The sequence below is a fragment of the Mirounga angustirostris genome, unplaced genomic scaffold (genome assembly GCF_029215605.1).
Source record: "Mirounga angustirostris isolate CCGP_5_RB_7025 unplaced genomic scaffold, mMirAng1.0.hap1 SCAF_16, whole genome shotgun sequence".
Taxonomy (NCBI): Eukaryota; Metazoa; Chordata; class Mammalia; order Carnivora; family Phocidae; genus Mirounga; species Mirounga angustirostris.
In genome coordinates, this window is record NW_026991724.1 from 45,634,942 (window position 1) to 45,649,933 (window position 14,992).

Below are 14,992 nucleotides of genomic sequence, written 5' to 3' on the forward strand. Positions count from 1 at the left end.
AATAGCACCTTCTCCACGACTCTTAGCCCTTTACTGTGCTTTATTTTTCTTCATAGCATTACCCCTTGACAGTTTATTATCTGCCCCTTACCCCAGCTGTGGGCTCCATAAAAGTGCAGGTACTTCTGTCTCTGTCCTTGTAGGGCAGTTCCTGGCATGTGGTAGGTGTGGGATAAATTATTTTATGAATGGATTTATGATATCAGGTGCAATATTGTCCGAGGACAGATGGCTGTCCGCATTTGGGGTTTGAGTTAGAATGTCGCCAAACCTGCAGCTGTGAGGAGGTGGCGTACCCACACCCTCCCTTTGATCCTCATGGGGCCTGCCTGAGGCATCCAGGTCTCTGGCTTCCTGTCCCTCAGCCCCTTCAGTCTGTTCGGTCTGGGCCCTGCTGGTGGCTCATCCAGGCAGCCCAGATTCATGTGGCAGGGGACAGACGGCCTTGGCCCTGGTGAGTGTGGAGGATGTGTGCAGGTTCATTCAGGTGGGGCAAGCTTTGTCGGAGACGTACACACGTCCCTGTGTATATGGAAAGCCCGCTTCATCGCCTCATCCTGCTTGGTGTTCCTGCAGCAAGGTCAGGGAATGCCTTGGAAATAAGAATTAACCGGCCAGGCCCAGTTTATTGGTCTTCCCTGCTTTAACAGGCAATAATACTCGTTCTGGGGCTGAACAGATTTTAATTAAACGGTAAACTCGAAGAGTCTGTGTCGTAGCTGACACCTCATCAGTCCTCTGGCTCCTGGTGTCAGCAATTGGTTCTGTAAAAATATCCTGAGCAGGGCTTCCCCAGGCTCCATGGAACCAGGTCAGTGGCCCTCTCGGATTTCTCCCAACAGCATGAGACACCGAGGGACTGAGGTGCTGATGGACTTCCTGCTGCATCACACATCATCACACCTCTGGGCCTGCTGCTATATTAAGAATGTGCACAGTGTCAGCGGAGCTGCTCCTACAGCATTTAACTGTGCCCTTCGAGCTCCAAGTGCAGCGGTTTTGGAGTTGGGTTGGGGCCCCTCCAGAGAGGCCATTGCACATAAGGCTCAAGTCCCAGCACTGCCCACACTCTGGGCACAGTGCTTACCTTCTCTGGGCCTCTGTTTCCTTATCTGGAAAATGGGAATAATTAGTAGTTCTTGCCTTCAATGAGAAGTTCAAGTGAGATCAGGTGACCCAGTTAGCACTGTGTCTAATGCATAGAGAGCACTCACTAAATGGGGGTGATCATTATGAATTAATTCCAAGCCTCTTTTAAATTGTTTTCTGTCCCTGTTTTGTGGACTCCACTCTGACCCACCTCCATGTCTGCATCCTCCCACAATCCTGCACCCTTAGTATCAATCAAGTACTGTATAGGTCTTTCCACATTTCCTTCCATGGTTATATAATCCTATAGAGAGAAATGTTATCCCATAAAGGATAATATTACCCCTATTCTCCTGCATTTGGCTCTTCTGACATGGCAATACCATGTAGAAACGCCTCCACGTTCTCAGGTAGCACTCACATTTGCTCTTTTTAATGACTGCGTAACACATGGTGGTGTGGGTGTACCATAACTTATTTGGCCAGGCCATCCCTGATGCGCATTCCCTTTGTTTCTGGGTGGTTTTTTTTCCAAATTATTATTTTTATCGATAGTCTTCTTTAATTAGATTGCAGGCGTCCAACCTGCTTCGCCACCTTGTTAACTTAAGCTCTCAGCCTTTGAGAACGAATATGAAGTAGCATTAACATAATGATACCTCTGGCCCAGATAGGAGATGTATGTTCTGAGGGTTCTCACCAGGTCTAGCACAACGTTGAACTACTTTAAATGCTTTTTAATTATAAAAGTGATTAATAGATTCATCACCCTTAATACAGATCAGTTGTGCCTAATGAGTACTTGTTAGTAAAATAAGAGAGAGGAGGTTCATGTTTTTTCATTTTAAGGATCTTTGTTACCAGTATGTGAGAGATTTGGTGGGGATCTTGGATCCATGGGCATGTTTCTTTTTTAGGTGGTCCTTTAATTGCGGAACATATCTGGCTTTGTGAAACTTGTATAGCGGTGTACAAGATAGAAGGTTTGTTCCAGTTCGCTATTGCTATAGAACAAGCACCCTGAAACATAAGGCCTTAAAATGACAAACTCCGGTTTACTGAGGCTCCTGCGGATGGCTCTCCTGCTGGTCTCGACTGGGGTTTCTTAGGTGGCTACAGACAAAGGGCGGATGGAGCTGGAACACTCAAGCTGTTTTACTCACGTGACACGTTGGAGATGGCTGGGCCGCTCTCTCTGTGGTCTCTGTTCTTCCATGTGGCCTCGCCAGCCAGTGGCTGGACTTACACCATGGCAGCCCAGGGCCTCCTAAGTTTTTTTACGGCATCGTCCAGAACTGGTCCAGCTCACTTCGGCCTCATTATGTTGGCTAAAGTGAGTCGTAGGGTCAGCCCAGATTCAGTGCGGGAGGGCTGACATAGGACTTGAGTTCCGCGGAGCGGGGCCATCTTTAGAGACCACCACAGCCGTCATTTTCTTGCCGAGGTGAGGAGCAGGTGGTGCCACGGCTTACCATCGCTCCAGTGTCCCAGGCTCCTCTTTCTCCGCATCGCTGATGCCCTTCGCCTCATAGTGATGAGAAGGCAGAAAGAAGCAAAACTCGTAAGGGAGACAGACAGTCCTCTATCGGGAAACCACAAACTTCGTGAAATCTTTAGCTGATTTCTAGTTGTGTTGCTGTGGCTAGAGAACTCCATGGCATGACCACTCCTAGCTACAGGGAAGTCTTGGAAATGGAATTTTTAAAGCCGGGCTTATCACGACCCTGAATGAAGGGTCAGTACTGAAGAAGAGAGAATGGACATGCGAGTAGGCATCTAGAAGTGGTTTGTCCAGACAGCCTAAGACGTAGTGAGGCCGCACGTATTAACCATCTGTTCAGTAAGTACTTGGGATGGGCAGCGCACCAGGCCTCTTACCGAGGCTGCAGGTATCAGGGAAGGGAGCACATCTGGGGGTTAAACTGATCATTTGCAGCCCTTGACTAGATAATTGCTCACCTCATGTCTCCCAGGTAGATGTTTGAAGTTAGACTAATGATAATAATAACCAGCCTCATTAAGGGCTTACCTTGTATAGAGAATCTATGAACCAACCCCCTCAATCTTCACAGTGGCCCCATGAAGTAGGCACTGTTTACCGCCCTCTCTTTTCAGATACAGAAGCAGACGCACCAAGTTAAGTAACTTGCCAGAGGCCCTCCCCTTCTCCCTCCCTCCTTTCCTCCTGTTCCTAGGGAGTAGCGCAGTTGGCATGCGGTCTCTGGTGGTCTGGCTGTGGAGTCCGAGAACCACTGCGCTATACTTTTTGAGTTTATTACAGGAAACATTTCTTGTGGAAATGAATATGTAAGTGACGGCAGAACAAAACATGAAGCAGAAACCACCTACTACCTCATCCCCTCCACTCCTACTTCCTGCCTCAATTGGTCCCATCTGTCAGTAACTTGGTGAACTTTCTTCCTCACCTCTTTCTAAATGTATTCCATTTTTTTTTTAAAGATTTTATTTATTTATTTGACAGAGACGGAGATAGCGAGAGCAGGAACATAAGCAGGGGGAGTGGGAGAGGGAGAAGCAGGCTTCCCGCTGAGCAGGGAACCCGATGTGGGACTCGATCCCAGGACTCTGGGATCATGACCTGAGCCGAAGGCAGCCGCTTAACGACTGAGCCACCCAGGCACCCTGTATTCCATTTTTTAAAGATGGCCTTTGGGCACAACATCAGATTAATCAGAATCCTTGGTGCACAATACACTAGCATTTGGGGGTTCATCCAAAAATGTCTCTTATAATGAACAACCATTAGCCTGCTACCTGCCCAGGAGTGAGAGCATGAACATGAACCTGTGTTGTGGTACTTCCCATCCTATCCCCTGCTTGCTCTCCCGGAGGTGACCACCATCTTGAATTTGTTGTTTGTCATTCCTTATCTTAAAAAGAATTATTTTTGAACTTTATACAGATGATATTGTCAACAAATGATGTATAGTTTTGTGGGACTTGGATTTTTCACATAATATTGTGATTCTAAGATTGATCCAGACTGTTTTTGTATAGCTGTAGTTCCTTGTGCTTTTTTGCTGCTATGTGATATTCTACTGGCTGAATATATCACATTTTTGTGTTCGTTATTTGCATGCCAATGAACAATTCATTAGTTTCTAGATTTTTTTGCTACTAATGGGCTACTGTGAATGTTGTTCCACATATTTCCTAGTATGCGTTGACGAGAATTTCTTTTGGGTATGTACTAGGCACCAGATTGATGGGTTGTAGGATGTGAGCATCTTTCACTTTGCCAAATATTGTCATACTGTTCTCTAAACATTGCCACCAAGGGCTCGGTTTGGTAAAGCTTTTTTATTTTCTGCCAGATACGAAATGAAATCTCATCGTGGTTTCAGTTGTGCTTCTCTGAAGACTAGGAAGGCAGAGTATCTTTTACCTTTCTTCTTCTGGTTGTAGCTTGCTCATCACTTTGGCTGCTTTTTAGTCATGACTTGTAGGTGTTTTTTATATACACTTGATCCTGAAACTGTGTGGGGGTTAGAGGTGCATACCTCCTGTGTAGTTGAAAACCCATGTATAACTTTTCACTCCGCAGAAACTTAACTGCTAATTGTGTACTGTTGATTGGAAGCCTTACTGATAACATAAACAGTCAATTAACACGTGTTTTGTATGTGATATGTATTATGTACTGTGTTCTTAAAGTAAGCCAGAGAAGAAAATGTTATTGAGAAAATCATAAGGAAGAGAAAATGCATTTATAGTACTATATGAACTACATACATGGATCTGCATAGTTCAAACCTGCGTCATTTCCAGGTCAGCTGTATTCTGGTACTAATCCTGGGGCAGCAGCCTATTTAACCTAATTGTAAATTTTGTGATTCTCATGTCATTTCCTTGGTTGTTCCCTCACCCCTCTTTGCCCTCTCCCCACCAACTCCATGATAGTTCTTTTTTTTTTTTTAAGATTTTTTTTTTTTATTTGAGAGAGAGAGAATGAGAAAGAGAGAGCACATGAGAGGGGGGAGGGTCAGAGGGAGAAGCAGACTCCCTGCCGAGCAGGGAGCCCGATGCGGGACTCGATCCCGGGACTCCAGGATCATGACCTGAGCCGAAGGCAGTCGCTTAACCAACTGAGCCACCCAGGCGCCCTCCATGATAGTTCTTTGTATATCCGCGGCTCACAGTGATTCTCTCTTTTTTGGAGTAGTCCTCAATTTGTGGGCATTTTTATTTATTTGTGTAGATATAGGACCCATCCCACTCACTCTGCAGAGCTTTTTGATCCCAGTGTATCAGTCTGATTAGGTTCAACTGCATATAATAGAAAACTGCATACAAAACAAAATGACAATGGCCTAAGCAAGATAGAAGTTGCCCAGTGCTGCATTCTTATCATGGACCAGGGCTCTTTATACCTCTTTGATCCATCATCTTTGTTCCTCCACCTCATGATTCAAGATGGCTGCTCAGGCTCCAGCCATTGCATCCTAGCGAGCAGAAAAGAAGGGATGAACTTGGGCACCCCTGTCTCTCTAAAAAGGCATAATGGAAGGAACACATAAACTTTATACTTTCAGACTCTTGCTCAGAACTTAGTTACAGTACCATATATAGTTGCAAGGGGTCTGGGAAGTGTAGTCTTTATTTCACATGGCCTTGTTTTGAGCTAAAAAGACTAAGTTAAAAGGGGAAACTCACTACTGGATTAGGCAGCCAGCAGCTTTACTAGTTCAGAAGTGTTCCCTAAAAATGGCTCTTAATGGAGCTGTGAGACAACCAGGATGGTACCTCAAGATGATGCCCTTTTGATGCTTTGATTTATTACACAAATATTTCTTGAGCACCTGTTTTGTACTGGCACTGTTCCGGGAGATGGGAAGACAGTAACGAACACAACAAATGAAGTTTCCACCCTTGTGGAGCTTACATTGTGAAAAGGAAGATAGACAGTAAGAAACAAGAAGTATGTATTAAGTCCAAAAGAGAGAATAGGTGTGAAAAACAATAAAGGAGGGTACACACAATGAGAGTAAGAAGCATGGGGTGCTCTAATTTTTGAAGACATGTGATGCTGTTGCAGAACGGGGTCAGGGCAGGCCGCTTTCAGGAGATGACATTGGAGTGGAGGTGAAGAAGGGGAGTACAGGAGTCCTGTGGGTATCTGGGGGAAGAGCATTTGGGGCAAAATAAGTACAGGGAGCGGGGGAGGGGAGCAAGGGGGGCAATGAGAGGGGCCCGATCGTGCAGGGCTGTGGGGGCCACAGTGAGGACTCTGGCTTTACCCAAGACTGACATGAAGCCCCAGGAAAAAAGATGCCATCTGATCGTTAGCCCTTGGGGAGTGACAGTAGTCGCGAGCTGTCTTCTCTGAGTCAAGCTCTCTGTTTAGTTGCCTCTAGATACCTTGTGAAGAAAGTAAATAGTTTCAGCTCTCTTAACCAGGACCACTCTAGTTTTATTTGTACTGGCCACTACCCACCCCCGCGGGATGATTATAAAGTTAAATAGTTTGGTTTCTATGAAAGATAAGAACTTTTTTTTAAGGGCACAATGACAATATTATGGTCCTGATTAAAATAACTAACAATAATTGCTTGACGTCGTCTAGAATCCACTTAGTGTTAACACTTCAGATCATCTCATAAATGTCTTTTTAGAATTGATTTGTTCCAATCGAGGTCCACTGTGGGATTTGGTTCACATGCCTGTTAAGTGTCATTTAATCTATGGGCCCCCCTGCCATCCCCCCCTTTTTTGGTATAGTTTATTTGTTGGAAAAAAGCCCTGTAATTAGTTGTGTCGATCTCCCACAATCTGTGTCTGGGATAGTATTTCTGTGGTGGCGGCGAGCTCGTTCTTCTGTCCTTGTGTTTCCTGCAAATGGGTGGTTGCATTTGGAACCTGAATCGGATTCGGTTTTGAGATGTACGCACACATGCACACATATCTGTGTGTGTTTCAGGGGCGGGGATGGCAGTAAATTCTCCCGGCTGTTGCTGCGTGTTTTGTCCATCAGCAGGTGGGCAAAGGCCGTGGTCTCTCTCTGTCATGTTCTGTAGAGTTAATGGCTGGAAATAACCATTTCCTAGGCTCATGATTTCACCTGGGGTTTGCAAAATTGTGACATTTGTACTTCTGTCCTCCTCTTCATTTATTAGCTGGAATATTTCTCCAGAGAGAAGCCTCCCTCATCTATTATTCAGGTATCCTGAGGGTACTGACTCTTTTGAACTTTTGTTTACATTAGAAATGAGTATTGAACAACTGGGCTGGTGGCTTCTGATCTGCAGTTTTTTCCTTCGGTGATTCAAGTCGTCTTTGTTTTCGTGTTCATTCATTCGATGTGTACTGGTCTCCGCTACTGGCAAGCCTCCTCTTGGATTCGGGAACAAACAGATGAACTGTCACAGATCTCTCATTGTTTAGGCACAGGTGCTGTGGGCCTTACCTTTGGCCAGGTGGAGCCTGTGTGTGTCACCCCATGTAACCGGGGAGAGATGACTCTAGGCTGTTGTTGACATTTCCATTTTTTTGTTCTCTTTCACTGGCCCCGTGTTTTCAGGCCTACAGCCTCTAGAGAGTTCTTGCTCCACGCCAGGGGATTAAACCCTTATGCTTGGGGCAAGCGGTTTTTGAGCATCTGAATTTCTTCTGACTTGAAACTCCATTCCTAGACAAAAGAACAAAAAAGGGCTCTGCTCCACTGGAGAGGCTCTCCTTCTAGTAGCCTTGCCAGGGGCGAGCTCTGACCCCAGGCGCTGTTGTCTAGGTCATAAATTCTTTAGAACACTAGCACGCATGAAATCATCTGGATGCCTTGGGATCAGTTACGCATTATATCGCACGCTACCTAAGGGCTTTCTTTTCTTCTGGAGATTACAACGACATTTATTCCCTCGGGGCGGTGGGGGGAGCAGATTTGATGTAGAATGATGTCGAATTCATTAATTCATTCAGTCACTGACTTGATCCTTTGGCATATTATTTATATCACAGGCGTTCCAAGGGCTGGGGGTCAGAGCTTGAGAAGGCCTGTCCTGGTGTTTAGGTTCACCTTGAAGGACACAGAAGATAAAGTAGTAAACAGATTAATCAGATGTTTCAGGTGGGGATGAATAGTGCTATGAAGTGATTAAAGCAGGATGATGAGAGACACACCTGGAAGGTGGAGGGAGCTGTGGGAGGCTGGATAGCGGGGGTGGGGGGGTGTGTTCGGAGGAGAGCTTCACTGGGGTGGGGACACATCAGCGGAGACTGGCGTGGTACAGAGGCGCCAGTTTTGTGAGAGATCTGGGGGAAGAGGCGTCCTGGCAGAAAGAACAGCCACTGCAGAGGTTCCGAGGCAGGAATGAGTTAGGTGTGTGGAGGAACAGTAGAGTAGCCCGGGTGGCGTGGCGTGGAAGGTGGTAGAAGGGCCGGCAGGGGCGGGAGCCTGGTGGAGGGTTCGACTTGTATTCTGAGTGTTCTCGCTGTCATTGCCTCTGGCTGCCTTGGAAGCTAGATGGAGGGGTGATTGTGGGACGAGGAGGGAGGCAGCCGTTACTGGAGGGTGGGGAGGGGTGTGGTACCCGACCCGAGTGCTGGCATTGGTGCTTGAGACAGCTTGCTAAGGGATTGGTCAGTGGGTGGTGAGTGGGGTGAGAGATTTGGCGCTTTGGTCTGCAGGTTCGGATGGATGGTAGTAATGACCATCCCTGGCCCCCTTTAACATGGGCTGAGGTGTCCTACTTACACACATCTCATTTGACCCTCTGTATGGTAGACTCTTACTCCCCATTTTGCAGATGAGGAAACTGAGGCCCAGGGAAAAGAAGCCCTTGATCCTTGTCACTCGGCCAGTTGGGGCTGGGTTGGAACCTGGATAGCCCAACCCGCAGTCTGACCTTGCTCCCCTTTCTCTCACTCCAGACACAGCTGTTATTTCATGATGTTGATACAGCCCATGCTCAGGAAAAGCTGATGTCAGTATCCTACAATTATGGAATCAGGAAGGGCTCAAGTCCACATTGGTGGCCCTTCCACTGTCCCCACTAACCTAGATCCTGATGTGCCTTTTATTACAGTATTTATTACAGGGCAGCAAACAGACTTTCTGGGTGCCGACACGGACGTAATTTGATGCGTGGGCCAGGTAAGGTGTATGTAGGCCCCCGGACTTTGAGCTTCTGAGTCTGCTTAACTGATTGGGCCGAAAGTCTCCTTGCCTATCAGACCCTTCTTATCTCCTCCTCCAGGGATCCACGTGTAAAGGGAGCTCACTCCCTGTGGGGGTGTGACCCATGTGATACCTCAGCCAGCCACATGGCTTTACTTGGTGTCCTCGAGGAGAGCGGTATGCCCCCCCACCCTCTGTCTACATGTGGGGTGGGTGAAAGGTGGTGCTGAGTTTGGTCCTGCTTGGGGCTCAGCATCACTGAGAGATGCTGATCCTCTCCTGCTCCTTCTTGCATTTAGGTCACATGACAAATTTCAGATTGATCGATTTTTTTGTTTATTGATTTAAAACTTACAGAAGCCACATGCTGATTGTCAACATTTCAAGCAGTAGAGCAGTATGTAAAGCAAAGCATAGCAGTTCCTTGTTCTCCTGGTGACCCTGGCACCTGCCCCACCCCCTCTCCCGTCACTCTCACCTGCACAGAGTGACATTTAGTGTGCCCTTCTTGCTCTGTGTGCAGTAGATTGTGTTTAAGAGGCTGGGCTCTGGGGCCACAGTGCTTGGGTTCAAACCCCAGTTTTGTTATGTACTGACGTGGGCCTTAATCATTCTGTGCCTCATTTTCCCCATCTCTGAAATGGTGGTGATGACCGTAACCTCTTGGCCTGTAAGGATTTATCATGTTAATATATGTAAAAGTTAGAGTGGCACCTGGTGTGTGATAAGCACTCGCATGTTAGCTATTTCTGTTACATACATGTATGCCCATAGTTGTTTGTTTTACAAACATACTCTCTAGGTATGTTGTTCTTCAAACTACACTTTCCTTTAAGGATCTGCCTTGGAGAGCCTGCTGCAGCCGGGGGTCAAGGTCAAGGTCAGCCAGATTTTTTTTTTTTAAGATTTTATTTATTTGAGAGAACACGAGAAGAGGGGGAGAGGCAGAGGGTGAAGCAGACTCCCTGCTGAGCAAGGAGCCAGATGTGGGGCTCCATCCCAGGACCCTGAGATCATGACCTGAGTTGAAGGCAGACGCTCAACCAACTGAGCCATCCAGGCGCCCCGGCCACATTCTTTTTAATGACTTCTTGGTGTTCCATTCTGGCAGTGCCCTGTCATTGGACATTCTGTTCATTTCCACCTTTCCTTATGATGACTCTGAGCACACATAAACCTTTGTTTGGGTCTTAGATTTTTCTTAGGACAAAGTCCTGGGGTTACAATTACTGAAACAAAGTGTATAAAAACGTTTAAAGGCTTGTGCTATTCCTCATTGACTTGCCTGTTTCTGGGCCATCTGCATTTCCTCGTTTGTTGCCTGTTTTTGTAGGGGCTAGTTTTTATCTCTTACTGGTTTGTTTGTAGGGGATCTTTATATTACTAAAGGTAGAAATCATGAGTTACGGGATGTAGGTTTACATCCCTAGTGAGATTTGTTTACCTTTTAATTTTGTTATGTTATTAAACATTATACTGAGATTTTTTGTTGATGTTGTTTGCTTTTGTGCTTTGGCCTTTAATTTAAGATGAGATAAACACTATACTTTCTTCCTAGTTACTTCATAGCTTCATGTTTCTTTTTTTTTTTTTAAAGATTTTATTTTTAAGTAATCTCTGCATCCAACGTGGGGCCTGAACTCCTAACCCTGAGATCAAGAGTTGCATGTAGAGCTTCATTGTTTATATCAAACACCTGGATTTTTTTTTTTTCCTGGTGTTAGTTGTGGGATACAGATCTTAAACCTGCCTCTGCCAATAGTTAACTAGTTGTCTCTCATAGTATTAATCGAAAAATCCATCCTTTCCCACTGCCTTGAAAAGCTCAGTATGAACCCGGTCCCAGTCTGCATGTTGGAGCGGTCACCTTTCAGTCCCCAGCCATAACTCGGGTGACGCAGGTTGGCGACATCCCCATCCACAGCGAGGAGCCTGGAACACAGACCTCACTTAACGTCTCACCACTTGGATGAGGCAGAATCTGGTTTGGAATAGTGTAGACTTAGTAACCAGGGTCCTTATTGCTAATGTATTTCCAGCAGCTTTTTTGCAGTTCCTCGGCAAACCTTCCTTTTGTCCACCAGTGACGGTCACTGTGATGGCCCCTGGGCTGTAGTGGCCTGTTAGGCCTATTCCCCGCCTCACTGCCCCGGCCAGGGCCTCGTGACAGTGTTCAGTGTCAGTGGAGGTCACAGGCAGGTGTGGGGACGTTTTACCCTGCAGGGCCCCCCTTGATGGGCGCCTGGGTAGGCAGGGCCCAGAATTTTTCTGGGTACTCTTAAGAAGTCCATGGTGGCCACCGTGTGGCAACGTCAGTGAAGCACTCCTCTGTCCCCATGGCTGGGCCCAACCAGGGAAAAAGTTGGCATCAATGGTGACAAAGCTGGAGTACAAGCAGCAGTGGGCAACATTCTGGAGCCTTGAGTAGTAGGGAAAAAAAGAAAAAAGTCTCTCAGCAGGGTTGTGGGGAGCTCAGCAGGAAGCTAGCCTAGCAGACGCAGACGTGGAGAGCAGAGCCTCAGAGTTGGCTGCTGGATCCATGGAACTGCTTGCCCACCCGGCTGGCATGAGGCCTGACCTCTGACTGCCAGCTTCACCGCTCAGCTTTGCCTTGTTTTGGCTGGGTGTCCTTGGGCAAGTAACTTAACCTCTCTGTGCCTCAGCTTCTGTATAATGGAATAATAATAGTTCCTAACTTCGGTTTTTGTGAGGATCAAATGATCCATGCAAAGTGCTTAAAATAACTGTGGCTGGCACATAGTAAACACTCAAATAAATGTGAGTCATTGTTTCTTTCTCTGCCTCCCCCCGCCCCTTTCCGTGTTTTGGAGGGCGGGGATAAAGATCCCAGTAGATGTACTAAAGTGTGTGGGGGCAGATATCATCACTTAGGTATTTCCTGAACACCTATGACGTGGCACCCAAGTGCTAGGGCCACAGCAGGGCTCAGGATAGACACAGTCCCCACACTTTTGGCGCTGACTTTCTGGAGGAGAACTGGAGCCTAAACAGTTAAATAATGTAATGTTAGTGAGATGTGAAGAAAACGGACTGGGGGAAAGACTGGAGAGTGGCAGAAGCTACTATTTTAGCAGAGGTGATCAGGGCAGACCCCTGAAGAGGTGACTCTGATCAAGACCTGAATATAAGAAGCCAGCCATGCAAACATTTGGGAAAGAGCATTCCAGACAGCATAGCAAATGCAAAGGCCCTATGGCAGGAGCTGGCAGAGCATGTTGTAAGAAGGACAAGGAGGTCGTGGTGGCCAGAGGGCTACGAGGGAAGGGAAGGTGAAAATGACAGAAGATGAGGGCAGAGAGGGAGCCAGGTAGGAAGTTCTTAGCCTAGGTTCTCCGGGTTGAAAATAATAGAAGCCCATGTGTGATCCATCCAAACCTAAAAGAATTCTGAGATGCCTCCTGGAACTTGGGACAGGCATTGTCTGCGGTGTCATGATCCACAGGCTCAGGGCCCCGAGACAGGGGTCTGATTGGCCCAGCTTTGGTCAGTTGGCTACTTCTCATCCAGTGAGCTCCGGCGAAGCAATAACCATGACACACATACTTCTTAAAAAATGAGGACTTTCTTTGGCCTCCTGGCCTAGGGCATCATTCCTCTTCTTCCATATGCAGCATCAACATGTTGTGGTTAAGAGCAGGGGTCAGATGGCCTGGATTCAAAGCTCAGCTGCTTGCTAGCTGTGTGACCCTGGGTTTATCACTTCACCTTTCTGGGCCTCAGTTTCGTCACCTGTAAAATGTGGATGATAAAGGTTTCTACCTTAAGGGGCCATTCAGAGCATTAAATAAGTTTACATAAAGAATGTAGTTTGAGCCTGAAGCATAATAGGCACTCAGGAAGTACTGTTTATCATCATCCTTATCTTTCCTCCTGGATAGCGCTCTGTAGTTCAAGCTAGGGCTTGGGAATAGAGTCTGGAATTGATCCCAGATTCACCACCAACTAGCTCCGTGATCTTGGCCGAGTGAGTAACTTCTTTCTGCAGAGTAGAAAGAATAAGCCACAAGGACTCATTGATTGGATGTGTGTGTGTTGTCTAAGATTTGGGGTTACTGTGGAAATTCAAGTGATCCTGATGTAGGAAAGACATTAGGGTTCGAAGCTGATGGCCAAGAAAGAATTCTTGAGATGTCTTTGGTGCAAAAAGGTGGTTTTATAAAAGCATGGGGACAGGGCCTGTGGGCAGAAAGAGCTGCTGCCCTGTGGTCTTAAGGAGAGGCCCATTATATACTTTGAAGTTGGGAGGGGGTTAGGGAGAGTGTAAGCCTTCCAGGTATTTTGGAAACAAGGTTTCCAGGATCCTTAGGGGGGCCAGCTATTGTTAGGAAAGGTCATTTATTACTGTCTAATAAAAACTCAGTCATGAGACCCTTCAGATGTATATTGGTGGGTCATATACGTGGGGGATGACTGCCAACATGTATCTTGGGGGTAGAGATAAAGGAAGTTTCCAAAGGAATTTTTATATGTTAAAGTAGACGTACAGGATCCTGGGGGTCAGCCTTTTGCCCTTAGCCAAGTGTCAGCATCGAGGTAGCTGAGTCCCTAGAGGAAGGTCCCTCTGCCTGTTTCAAGGACATGTCAGTGGGCTGTAGGGAGTAAGGACATTTCATAATTTCTCTTCTGCCTTTGTTTCCCACATCAATCCCGGGTGTCCAGGCGCAGTGCAGCCCTGGCTTCTGATCTCAGGCCCTGAGTGTGACCTGACGGAGAGGATAACGTTGGGACCTGCCTCACCTCCTTCACAACAGCTTGTGCGGGGCCCTCCTGCACGTGGCCGAGCACCGCACCACTCCCTGTAGGCACATCTGCCACCCCTAGGCTGTGAGCTCTGTAAGAGCAGGACCCAGGCCTGACCCCCCAGGCCCCTGGCCCACAGTGCCGCGTGGGAGTGCAGGAACACACCTTCGTCAGGTTTCTCCTCTTGCGAAAAGATCTCAAAAACAGCTTTCTCAAGAAATGTTGTGTTTGCGTCTGATCACACCCATTCCCTGGACAGTGTGACTCTGAACCCGGGCTGGGAACTGGCACCAGCTAAGAGTCTTGCGAATAGTTGGGATTCTCTGGCTTTGCTCCTGGAGCGTCTGTTTGGGCAGGTGTAGTGGATACCGGCTGCTGGTTTGGCCTAACAACCATTCATGGTTCTTCTGTGGTTTTCCTTTTGAGGATTGCTCCTCTGCCATCCAGTTCATTCATTCACTGAGCCCGACTTTCTCCGGGCCTGGGGGCGGGGGGGTGGGGAGGGGGGTGGGGAGGGGGGCAGCGAATCGGACAGAAGCCCCGCCCTGGAAAATGGAAGGAGGTAACTATCTTGTAAGTTGTAAATTATAAGTTATACAATAGATAACTGTACATTAGCTGACAGGATTATCGCACTGGTACTTTCTGATTTCAGTAATTACGCTGTAATTGAGAGAATATCATTGTTCTTAGCAGACACCCACTGACCTCTGTAGGGATTCAAAGCAAGACAAATTCATGGAAAAAGGGAGGCAAACCAGTATTGGCTGAACAGTCATAAAAATGCCTAAAATACTTACCTTTTTTCAGTTTGGGGATATTGTCATGAAGACTCAGCCATAATGAAATGTTCTGCCATACAGAATAGGTTTCTAGTCAACAAATCAATGCTTTATATGCACAATTTTGAGTTTACAGATTCTAAAAGCTTTGGTAGGTAGGGTGTTGTAGATTATTTTCATTTTTTTCTTTGTGTATGTATTTTGCATATTTTTTTGGAAAGAACTTTTA

The 14,992-nt window shown here is 46.8% G+C and overlaps 1 protein-coding gene across 12 annotated transcripts in view; it reads left to right on the forward strand.

The window, feature by feature from the left end:
• Positions 1–14,992, forward strand: part of SIPA1L3 (signal induced proliferation associated 1 like 3) — a 227,432-nt gene that overhangs the window by 15,808 nt on the left and 196,632 nt on the right. The gene's annotated exons all lie outside the window — the stretch shown is intronic.